The sequence below is a fragment of the Myodes glareolus genome, chromosome 19, assembly GCF_982192425.1.
Source record: "Myodes glareolus chromosome 19, mMyoGla1.1, whole genome shotgun sequence".
In the NCBI taxonomy this organism is placed as follows: domain Eukaryota; kingdom Metazoa; phylum Chordata; class Mammalia; order Rodentia; family Cricetidae; genus Myodes; species Myodes glareolus.
This window is the reverse complement of record NC_142044.1, coordinates 39729672-39741501: the sequence shown is the minus strand read 5'-3', so window position 1 is coordinate 39741501 and position 11830 is coordinate 39729672. Positions and strand designations below refer to the sequence as shown.

At 47.4% G+C, this 11830-nt stretch overlaps 1 long non-coding RNA gene across 1 annotated transcript; it reads right to left on the bottom strand.

Annotated features, from left to right (window-relative positions):
* Positions 1-1576: 1576 nt before the first annotated feature.
* LOC146890934 (uncharacterized) lies at positions 1577-6652 on the bottom strand. Its single transcript, XR_014997864.2, has 2 exons — positions 6287-6652; positions 1577-2383 (listed from the first exon to the last, which is right to left on the bottom strand). It is a non-coding gene; the product is annotated as an uncharacterized LOC146890934 (long non-coding RNA).
* Between the last annotated feature and the right edge of the window lie 5178 nt (positions 6653-11830).

The window sequence follows — 11830 nt, the reverse complement described above, 5'->3', positions numbered from 1 at the left end:
TGACTGCTCTGTCACGTAGACTGAATTAACACCTCTTTTCTAGGCGTCCCCCCCAAATGACAAAGAAGGAGCAGAGTGACGTTAGCATCTCCTGACCCTTTGTTTAGGGTGACCTCAGTTTGTCTGGAAAGGCTAGGTGACCACCTCCTGTGTGCAAACTGTGGCCTGAAAGTCTGGCGCCATACGGTGTAGAAATATGGGCCTGTATTATATGGCCCCACAGTCTGAGGACAAGTCTGGTCCCCTCTGTCCACCACGGGTGCTGGGAACTCAACCATCAGGCTTGTATGGCAAACTCCTCTGCCCAGGGAACTGACTTTCCTGCCCTTTCATTTTTGTCTTTGGTTTTGTTTTTTAAACTGTAGTAAAATGTACGCTTTGCTACTTTGACCTTTTGGTTTTATTCTGTGGTTTTGTTTATTTTGATTTTCCAGACAGGGTTTCTCTGTCTGGAAAACTCACTCTCCTGGAACTCACTGTACAGACCAGGCTGGCCTCCAACTCAGAGATTCCCCTGCCTCTGCCTCCTGAGCACTGGTAAAGGCATGTGCCACCACAGCCCGGCTGACCACTGAATACACACACATTATTGTGCAGCTGCACCACCATCCACCTTCAGAATATCATCATCCCAAACTAAAGCTCCAATTAAATGCTAGCTCATAGGCTGGGAGGATGGCTCAGGCAGAGAAATGCTTGCTGAGCAAGCATGAAGACCTGAATTCAAGCCTCAAATCCATGTTTTTTTTTTTAATTAAAAAAAAGCGGGTGCAGTGGTATGTATCCATAATCCTAATGCTGGGGAAGCAGACAGAAGAGTCTCTGGGGCTCCCTGGCTAGCTGGTTTAGCCTAATCAGTGAGCTCCAGGCCACTGCGAGATTCTATCTCCAAAACCAGAGTGGAACTGGTGAGATGGCTCAGTGGATAGAGGTGCTTTCCACATACACAGCAATAAATGAATGTAAACACAGAAAAGGGGATTGTGGTGTGGGAGAATTGTCTGTATTCTGACAATCATGTTTTAAATAAACGCTGATTGGCCAGGCAGGAACTGTAGGCAGAAAAACCAGACAGGAAGTAGGAGGTGGAGCAAAGAGAACAGGAGTATTCTGGGAAGCAGGAAGCTCCCTCCAGCGGTCCAGCCCAGATCACGGAAGAAGCAACATGTGACATGACCCACTGAAAAAGATACTGAGCCACATGGCTAACATAAATAAGAATAATGGGTTAATATAAGCTACAAGAGATAATAAGATTGAGCTAATGGGCCAACCAGTTTATAACTTATGAAGATCTCAGTGTGATTTTCGTTGGGGCTTGCTGACTTTGGGGTACCGGGCAGGACAGAAACCCCAACAAGCCGGCCCTCGTGTTACAGAAATGCATAAGCACGGATAGTTTCTAAGGAACAACACTAAGTTTGTTCCCTGGCTCCCTTTTGCACCCACATGTGCAAATGCACGCACACAAAATAAATACATATGAACTTACTTTGTCCTCCCTGCCTCCAGCTCCCGGAATCACCAGTCTATGAATTTAACTGTTCTAAGTGGCTCCCACAAAGGAACTACATGCTGTTTATCCATGATTTGCAATTGGTTTATTTCTCCTAGTGTGATGTCCTTAAAGTCCTTTGATATTGCTGCGGATGTCAGAATCCTTTAAGGCTGAATGCTATTCTGCTGTACGGACGTAGTCACCACACTGTGTTTGTCTCCAGCGACGGATGGACACATGATGTCATCATCATTTGGTTATGGTGGGTAGATAATGCTGCTGTCGACATGTCCGTGTTCACTGTTGGAGCCTGGGCTTTTAGCTCCTTTGGGTATATACCCAGAAGGAAAACTGTGGGCTTTCATGGCAGTTCTATGCAGAACGTTTTGAAGACCTGCAGCCTCTGCATGGTTTTCCATTCTCATCAGAACATACATGGGATCCAGCTCTCCACACCCTTACTCCGGCTTTGTCTTTTCTTCTCCTCTTCTTATTCTCTTAAATGAAACCTGTTCAAATGATGTGAATTGGTCTTTGCTGTCTCATCATTAGTGATGCTGAACATACTTTCATCGGCTCAGTCTTCATTTGTATAGCATCTTTAGAGAAATTGTCTTCAAGTCCTTTGTCCACTTTTTAAATTGGTTTGTTCTTTATTGTTAGAATGATATTTTACTCAACTCAAATTAGTAATAATTGGTTTTGGATGCCTTGTTGCTAGGAAAAAATAGATTTAAAAAAAAAACAACTAAGTTCTTTCTTCTCTGCAGTTTAATGGAATTCTTGCCCTTTTGACAAAATTGAGTGGTGCCTGCCAGATGACTCAGAGGGTAAAGGGACTTTCTGTCAAGCCTGGATGATCTGAGTTCAATCTTGGGGAGCCATCTGGGGGAAGGAGAGAAGCTCCTCTTATAAGTTGTTCTCTGACCCCCACATGCATACTGTAGCAGGCAGGTGCCCCCAAGACACATACTCACATATAAGTACATAAACATAATTAATTTTTTCAAAATTTAAGGGCTCAGGGAGATAGTTCAGTGAGCATAAAAACCCAAGTTTGATTCCTAGCACTCATGTAAAAAGCTGGGTGTGGCTATGGACATGTAACATCCTGGTGATGGGGATAGGCAGATTGCTGGGGCATGGTGCCCAGCCTGCTGAGCCTGAGATTTCCCTCTAGCCTTCACACATGCTTACAGACATGTAACTCGCACACACAGGCACATGTACATATATACAACCCTCACATCAATTGAGCATATGGCTGGGGAACCATGAATTTCCCCCAGACCTTTTTCCCTTCTGGGGTAGTTTGGATAAGAATGATTCCCATAGGCTCATACATTTGAATCTTAGTTACCAGGGAGTGGCTGTTTAAGAAGGATTGGGGGTATGGCTTTGCTGTGGGGAATGTGTCACTGGGAGTGGGTTTGAGGTTTTAAAAGCCCACACCAGGCCTAGTCTCTGTCTCTGTCTCCCTCTCCCTCTCCCTAGAGATCAGGATGTAGCTCCACCAGCACCATGCTTGCATTCCACCATGCTCCCTGCTGTGATGATAATGACTATAAGCCCCTGAAACTGTAAGCCAGCCCACGATTAAATGCTTTCCTTTCTAAGAGTTGCCCTGGTTATGGTGTCCCTTCCCAACAATAGAACAGTGACTAAGACAGAAGTTAGAACCAGGAATAGGGTAAATGACTAAGCTACCCTCCAAAGCCTGTGATCAACCGGAAGTCCAATAGAGTCAGTAGCTCGACCTGAGGAGGTCAGGGAAATCAAAGTAGTGAAAGAGGGGTGAGTGGGTTTCCGGGTGGGTGGGTTTCCCAAGTGCCCACCGGCTCTCACTCTCAGAGGCCAGGAGAATGCAGAACTTCCAGATGGTCGGAGATGGGAGGCGTAAGCCACTCACTTATCTCCAGTGCTACCTCCTGGAGGGGAGGAGGATGTGTGGCAGTCATTGCAGGCTGTGAAGAAGGGGAAGAGTCCTTATTAAGAATGAGAGGGTAAGTGAGCAGGCTCAGTGGACCAAAGTGCTTCTCATGCACGTCTGTCAACCCAAATCCAATCCCAGAACCCACAGTGGAAGAAGAGAAATGACTCTGAGAAGTTGTCCTCTTGGGGGCTGGAGAGATGGTTCAGTGGTTGAGAGTACCAGCTCTCTTGCAGAAGATCTGGGTTCAATTCCCAGCACCCACACGAAAGTTCACAATTGTCTATAGCTCCAGTTTCAGGAGATCCAACACCCTTATAAAGACATTCATACAGACAAAACACCATTGCACATGAAATGAAAAATAAATAAATCATTTAAAAAAGAAAGAAAGAAAAATTGTCCTCTGACCTCCACATGTGTACTGTGGCACATATGTGCACCTGCACTCGCTGACAAACACACCACACACACAACCACACATAACCACATATACACACACTAAAGTTTAATAAAACACATTTCAAAAGAGAAAATGTTTCTTTTCTTTTCTTTGTGGGAGGTTTCTCTGAGACAGGGTCTCATTATACAGTTCTGTCCACCTCAGACTCACAGAAATCCTCCTGCCTCTGCTTCCTGAGTACTGGGATTAGAGGTGTGGGCCAGCACACCCAGTCTACCAGTAAGCTAACGTTGAGAGATTTCTCTGGTTTTTATTTAGTTATGAATAACCAGCTTGGGAGAGAAGGTGAGGTGGTTTGGAAGAAAATGGCCCCCAAAGGGAGTGGCACTATTAGGAGGTGTGGCCTTAGAGTGTGTGTGGTCTTGCTGGAGGAGGTGTGTTACTATGGAGATGGGCTTTGAGGTCTCATATATGCTCAAGCCACACCCAGTGAGACAGATCACTTTCTGTTTCCTCTGGGTCAAGATGCAAGGATACTCAGCTCCTTCCCCAGCACCATGTCTGCCTGCATGCTGCCATGCTTCCTGCCAAGACAATAATGGACTAAACCTCTGAACTGTGAGCAAGCCACCACAATTAAATGTTTTCTTTTATAAGAGCTGCTGTGGTCATGGTGTCTCTTCACAGCAATAGAAGCCTGAACTAAGACAGAAGGGCTGCAGGCCAGTTCCTTCTCAGAAACCTCTCTGAATGGTCAGGGCCAGGTCCTGTGCGTCACCTGCCTACTGTGGCTCAAGTGACCTCTGTGGTCAAGCAGCCTCTGCTCTCTGCCTTAGGTAGCCTTAGCCTGAGGCATCCGGGGAAGGAGGAGTGGGGGACCACAATCAGGAAGGATGGGAGCTGGCTGGAGGGCCTGGAGATTCCTGCAGTCTATCTGTGCCAAGGCATGGGAGGTTCTCCCTGCCCTCTCCTCCCTGGTCCAGCCAGGCTACCCTGCTTCTGAGCTATGAACACTGAACCCTAGTCCTTCACTTCCTCTCTCCTCCTAGTTCCAGAGCCTCTCTCTGGCCACTGTGGAGCAACGCTACAACTCATCAAGACATGGAAGTCTGCTCATGCCAAAGAAGACACTCTTTTTAATCCTGCGTTGGGTACGGATTCTTCCCAGTCACACCAGAGCAGGGAAGTAGAGAAGCCTTATCATCTTGCCCCTGCATGTCTTCCCAACATTTGTTTTGTCCAGTATTCTTAAAGCAGAAACCAACATCTGGCTGTTGGGAGGGTTAGGGTTAGGATTCTCAGTCACAGGTACAAGATATTTTTTCAGCTTTTTTTAAAAAAAATACTGGAGAATCAAACCCAGAGCCTTGCGCATGCTAGGCAAGCGCTCTACGTGCCCAGCTTTGACGTGTTTTCTTTCTGTTTAGACAAGCTGAAAAGTTACTAAGCTAGTAGCCAGCTTTTAAATTTATAGATTTAATTAAAATGTTGGGCTTCTGTTGCTGTGATAAAAATACCTGAAAAAAAATATCAACTTAACCGAAGGAATGTTTTAGCCAGGGTTTCTGCCATGGTCACTTAGCCCTGTCTCTGGGACTACAGGGAGATGGAAGAGAGTGGACCGCTCACCTCATGGTGATGGGGAAACAAAGACAGAGACAGAAACACCCTAACAAGATTAAGAGGCTCAGTGATGCAACTTCTCACCAGGCCCCACCCCTAAAGGCTTCGGTGATTCCCAGTAGCGTTGCCTCCTTGAGACCAAACCTCTGGCCTGTGGGTCTCCGCGAGGACATTTACCATTCTGTGTGTTAACCAAACAATAAGACAAGCAAACAAATAAATTAAGGCCTGTGAGATGGCTCAGTGGGTAAAGGTGCTTGCCACCAAGCTTGACAACCTGAGTTCAATCCCAGGAACACACAGGATGGGACAGATCAACACCCCACAAAGTTCCCTCTAACCTCCACACATGTGCAGTGGTGTGCACTATTCAGACATAGACATGCCTTCCCTCACCAATAAATCAATGCTAACAGAACTATCTAGATGGCAGGGCTGGGGAGATGGTCCCCGGCATCACATATGCTGGGAAAATGTAGCAGCCTGTCTGTAATTCTAGTGCTAGGGGACCAGAGGTGAGGTTCCTTAGAGCAGTCTGCTAGCTTAGACGAGGGAGCTCAGTAAGCTCTGGGTTCATGTAAGAGACTGCAGCTCAATATATGACATGGAAAATGACTGAAGAAGATACCTACAGCAGGCTTCCACATACATGTGCAGCCCAACCTGTACATAAGTGTGCATCTGCATCCCTACAAATGTGTCTGAGGGCAGGCAAATGAATAGCAGGGTGCCCTTGTGGAGGTCAGGACAACTTGCACCAGGCAGGTTCGTGGGTTCTTTTCACTGTGTGGGTTCAAGGGACTGGGCTCAAGTTGTTAGGAAAAGGCATTACCTGCTGAGCCTTCTCACTGGCACCCTTCCCAGTCGCTTGACCTCAGATGAATCTGTCATCTCTGGATCCATTGTGAAACTCTTCACTGCATCAGGACATGATTAATCCCGCTGTGTCATGTGTCTTGGATGTTCTCTTACTTGTGAGTTATTGCCCTGTCTCTCCATTGTAAGCTGTAGTCAGAGAGGCTGACTTCTCCATATCCCTCCCGCTAGCTCTCACACGGTACCTTGAACAGAACAGGCACTTAGTTCAGAATGATCGCTGGTAACGCGAACACTCCCTCCTTGAAGTGGACACTGATTGCTTTGTCTGCAAAGTCATCTTCCTTTTCTGGGAACTGTTTACCGTCTCTGCTCCCCCCCACCCCTGTCATGGTTAAAAAGGAAGCACTGCCCACCCCCACCCCTGTTCATTTTCTTCCGAGTTCCAGAAAGGAACACGCAGTCTCACCAAGTTCTTGGAAGGGATCAGCAGTTATGACAAACATTCGTTGAGTGTGTGCCAGAGACTGCTCCCAAATGCAGCATAAACATTGTGTTCAAGTTCGTTAATTCCCTACAAGGCAGGTAATATAATTTTGTTTTGAGACGGGGTCTTACGCAGTTCAGGCTGGCCTTGGATGTGCTTTGTTGCTAAGGATGCTAATCCACCCATTTCCACTTCTTGCGTGCAGGGATTGCAGGTGGATCTCCATGAGAGTTATGTGCCTTCCTTCTTCCAGCTCAGCTCAGACCCGGGGAAATGGGATAAACCTGGGGGGATACTCTGATTGGCTAGTATAGGTCACATGTTCACAGTGGACCGGTTCATTGACCCCCAGTGTGTGTGCATGATGTGTGATTTCCGTGGTAAGAGATGTGTGTGATGAGGGTTTGTGCATGATATACATTATATGTGTGTGTGTGTGTTATATGTATGTGCTGGGAATGTGGAGTGTGATGTGGTTTGTGTATCCATGTGGAATATGCCTATTATCATAGTCATGAGATGTGGGGTGCTTTTTTTTGTTTAATCTTTGTGTGCTTGCATCCATATCCATATGTAGTACATACGTGTGTGGATGTCAGAGGACAACCTTGGGTATCAGGTCTTACATTCCTCCTTGTTTGAAGAGTCTCTTGTTGTCTTACCACTATGTACACCAGGCTCGCTGGACCTCAGATATTCTCTCTGCTTCCTGTTTACCTAGGAACACTGGGGTTACAGATGGATACTGCTAAGCCAGAGTTATGTAGGAACTGGGGATTTGAACTCAGGTCCTCATGCTTTACCATTGAGCTATCTCTTCTGCTCCTTTCATTTTGTGTGTGTGTGTGTGTGTGTGTGTGTGTGTGTGTGTGGCGGGTGGCAGTTCTTCTGCCTCAACAGAGTGTAGAATAACAGGTACATGGGGCAAGAGCTGTGCTGGCAGGTAAGGTCTCACGGATCAGAGACGAGGGAGGGTTCAGGGAAAGTGTGCAAGGAAAACAGAACAGGGCAAAGAGGCAAAACAGGGAGGCCAAGTGTTTATGAGCAATGTTATGAGGGCTTTGACCAGGAAGGTAACCTTGTTTTCTATCGTGATGCAGATTCCACGCAAACCCTGGGCCTTGCCCTCCCAGGTGTACAACCACACACACATTTCATCGCTGCCAATGGGGTGAAAGGCATAGGGACTCCTCCCTAGAGGCCAGAGGCAGAAGCCCTGGGTGCAGAGTCATGCCCAGCACTGGATCACAGAACTGGCGGCTCAAGAGTCTGCTAAAAACCTCAAGTGTCAAGGGGAGACCAGGAACCTTTCTACAGTCCCCCCAAGGCACTGGGTTCAACTGAACTCAGTTCCGACACTAACCACCCAGAATTAGTATAAACCCCACAGGTTAATGATTCAGTCCCGCAAAACTGGCCCCTCCCTTCTAATGCCAACCTTTGGTTACCCACAACATCTTCCCAACTTGGCTCCAAATCAGAGGTCCCCACCTTTCTTCATGGTCAGTAATCTGCTAAAATAGCTCCCAGGGAACTTGTTCAGCATGGGGTATGGTACCTCCCCTAGAGCAAGGACAGGCAGGACTTCTCTTCTACTAGACTAGGAAATGGGGAAAGTGGAGGGAAGGAGTCTTACAATAACCCCACAAATAGTCATAACATTACTATTGGACTCACCAAAGAGAGGTCTAACGCGAAAAGGTTGTGAGGGACAGCCCTGCTGGAGATCCTCCCCTACCATGATCTAAGGGCCACTGAGGGAGGGGGGGCCTGCCCAGCAGACAGTCACTGTATCTGTGCAACAGCCTCCAGCTAGAAGGCACTCAAGGTCAGGGGATAAATCTGGGGGTATCTTGGCTGGATACTTATATTTTGGGGGTCCTCCTGGGGTCTGTTTTATAAAGTATAATAAGAAAGCAATCTGTCTGGGGCTACCTAGGGCGAACAGCAGCCTGGGGCAAACCAATTCACTGCAAAGGGGGAAACTAACAAGTGAGATTCTCAGAGATGTAGCTGGCTCCATCTTGGCTTCTTCTGGATTGCACTAGAAACAAACACTGAAAAACAGAAAGCCAGCAACATTCCCGAAGCGGACAGGGCTCTGGCATGTCGGAACAGTGGGGTTTGAGCACAAGCGCCCCTGGTTCTTGCACCTTCTTTGGTGGCCCCTGTGGTCTGCTGGGCCTCTTTACCACTCTCAATGGAGACACCTGGAGGCACTGGGCCCAGGTTGCTCCTCACCTGCTGCTTCTGCAGGAGTCATTTGAAGATGTCAAGACTTCCTTCCCCCCACTCCTTCCCCTTTTCCTCTTTCTCTCTTTCCCTGTTCTTCCTCGGGATATAGAGTAAAACAAAAAAATCAAGAAATCAAAAACTAAGAAATACCTTCATAAGGAACTGGAGAAGAATTCAAAATTCCATAGCACCTCTCAGGCAGTATGACCCCAAAAGTTACCCCAAACTCTACCCCTCTGCTTGGTCGCTATCTCTTTGATTAGTCAATCTCGCAGCCTCTATGCCAATGCTCCCCAAATCCCTCCCCCAAACTCAGGATTGAACTAGGGATCTTGTGGGATGTGTGTTTAAATGACGTGCATACACCTATGCACTGTGTGTGTGTGACAGTACACATGTGAATCTCAGGGGATGCCTCAGGTACCAGTATTACAAAGAACCTGCCAAAGATGATCAACCACTCAGACACTATATAGACCTCTCAGCCTATACTGACTGAAAGTCTTTATTCTAAAGTTGGTGGTGGCAGTGCACACCTTTAATCCCAAAACTCTGGAGGCAGAGGCAGGCAGATCTCTGCAAGGCCAACCTGGTCTTCAGAGTTAGTTCCAGGACAGCCAGAGCTACACAGAGAAACCCTGTCTCAAAATACAAAACAAAACAAAAACAATGATAACAAAAAAAAGTCTTTATTCCAGCCATTTGGGACTACACTCAGGTATTTGGGACCCAAGCATGGTATTGAGCATTTAGAGAAAGGGGTTTTTAAAGGCAACACCACATCCTGCACCCCCCTCAGCAGCTGCAGAGCTTTAAAGGCAAGCAGTTTAACAGGCGCTAGGACAAGCAGTTTGCTGGAAAGAGAGGTTTGCACGCGCTGGCAGTTTAACAGACGCTAAGAGAAGTTAGCTGGGGCATCACAACCTTGGGTTCCCTAGAATAGAGATGGGTAATTTTCCAAAGGACTCTCCATCAAGGAGGTCAAGTTCTAGTTAAATCTAAAGCGGCCTCAGCAGTAAAGCGAGCGGCAGGAACCTCTGCCTGTCTTGCCTTGTCGCATCAGGTCTTGCACTCCATCCTTTTGGTTTTGGTTTTGTTTTTAGAGACAGGGTTTTTCTGTGTAGTAACTCTGGCTGTCCTGAACTTGCTTTGTAGACTAGGCTGGCCTCAAACTCAGAGATCTGCCTGCTGCCTCAGAAGGGCTGAGATTAGCAGAATGCACCACCAGGCCTGGCTCTGGCTTTGCATCTTGCTTGGACAGGGGGTCCCTTTGTTGTTTTCCACCGTGTGCACCAGACTAGATGGCTCACAAGCTTCCGGGAGCCACCTGCCTCTGCCTCTCATCTCTTTGTAGCAGTAGAGGACTGCAGCCGGTTATGCTATGCGGCTGGCTTTACCCGGGTTCTGGGGATTTGACCTCAGGTCTTCACGCTTGTGTGATGAACGGTTTTGCGCACTGAGTCATCTCCCGGCTCCCCTCCACCCGTTTCTGATCCCTTGGTCCAGGGTTTCCATCTGTCCACACACCATCTCCACCACCACAGACTTAAAACCGGCAGAACTCGTGTCTTCGTGATCTTTCTATCTCTCCAGCCCACATGTCTCACTTTGCAAAAAGCTCCAGCTGGACTCAGTGGTGTCTGTCCTTTGCCGCTTAGCCCTGAGAAGGAAAACAAATGATTGTTCTCCACACATTCTCACGGCACTCTCTTCCGACATAAATGTGCACCTCTAGGGAGGCAGTTCTGGCCACAGCCGTGCCTCCAGTTCTCTGGTCCTCCCAATAAGCTGGTTCCTTCTGCTCTGCTTGGCTACAAGCCAGAGGTTCCCACGGCCTCTTCTTTATCGTCAGTATCTCCCAGATGGCTCCCAGAACCCAGGGCAACCTCATTTCCTATTACTGATTTCTCATAAGAATATCTTATCCGTGTTCCTATTTTGGGATGCTGGGATAGAACTGAGAGTTGTGTGTCAATTTCCTCCCAAGTTCAAAGTGTGTTAGGACTCAGCATATTCTAAATGATGTTCTATGAGTTCGAGGCCAGCCTGGTCTGTAGAGCACCTTCCAGGCTAGCTAGGACTACATAATGCGACCCTGTCTCAAAAAGGAAAAGAAAGAAAGAAAAACAAAAACAAACCAAACAAACAAAAAGAAAAAAGAAACACCTTAAAAGAAGGATTGTTTAACAGCAGAATGGGTTACATAGTAAGACTTAACAAAGAAAGAAAAACAAAAACAAAAGGTCAAAGTCCTGAGTTAGGAATATAGCTCTGTGTAGAGGACCTGTCCAGCTAGAACTAGATTCAATAGACTCTGGGTTTCATCTTAAGCACTGGAAAACAAGAAACACAGATTTATATGAATTAGGATAAAAGGGTGGATTGACAGCTGCAGAGCAAGTCAGGGCTGCGAGGGACTTCAGGGCCTTGTCAGAAGCGACAGGGCACCTGTAACCCGCCCCTTGACTCCATCGCTGGCATGTCCTTCCTCTTCTGCCAAAGGCCTCTGTTTGCCAAGGAAACAGGGATGCAGAGAGAGGAGGAAATGGGCGCTCAGCTGTGAACAGCCCCCGAAATAGTCCCGAGTCTGAAGCAAGGTAAGAGCTTCCAAACTCAGCCTGCCAAGAATGCTCTAAATAGGTTCAAGCTCATGGAAGAGATCCACCGCCTTCCGCAGTGGGCTGGATTCCCGAGCTCCATTCTCTGTGTTTCGAGTGGAGGGAAATCTGTCCACAAGATGCAGTGGAGGCGGCCCTAGGGTGACCCTAAAGGGACAGAAGCAAGAGTCACAAAATGTTTCATGTTTGTGTCTCAAGCACCTCTGGGAGCCAATCCAGG